Below are 497 nucleotides of genomic sequence, written 5' to 3'. Positions count from 1 at the left end.
GGGGGATCCGCACTCTACATATCTTTAATATCACGGCTAAATATCATTTAGATGGCTTGCACACTATTTTTCTTAAATATAAAAAGTCTATCATTCAAAAGTTATGGCGGTTTGAGAGTCTCTCATCTTTTGCTTTAACTGATAATTTGTTATTTTTAATATGGTGCATTAACATTGTGAGAAATAATCACATTATTGAAGATCTTTGAGAAGGAAAGTGGCATTCATATTTTGATCAGATATAATACACATTATAGAGGGAAAATTTTTAGGGATAATATTAATAAATTAGGATATACTGGTTTCAAACTAATATTTTCTTCTTTATTATTGGGTACGTTGCTTCATAAATGCATAAGAAAAAAATTTTTTTTTTTTTTTTTTCTTATTTTAAATAAAAATGTTCACATATCCTAAAAAATTAAGCAGCATGAGAATTAAATTTTTATATATGGGTGTTAGGTTCATGTTAACTAAAGTGTTCGGGTCTCTTTGCT

The sequence above is a fragment of the Dendrobium catenatum genome, unplaced genomic scaffold, assembly GCF_001605985.2.
Source record: "Dendrobium catenatum unplaced genomic scaffold, ASM160598v2 fragScaff_scaffold_1282, whole genome shotgun sequence".
Classification (NCBI taxonomy): domain Eukaryota; kingdom Viridiplantae; phylum Streptophyta; class Magnoliopsida; order Asparagales; family Orchidaceae; genus Dendrobium; species Dendrobium catenatum.
This window is presented reverse-complemented; position numbering follows the sequence as displayed.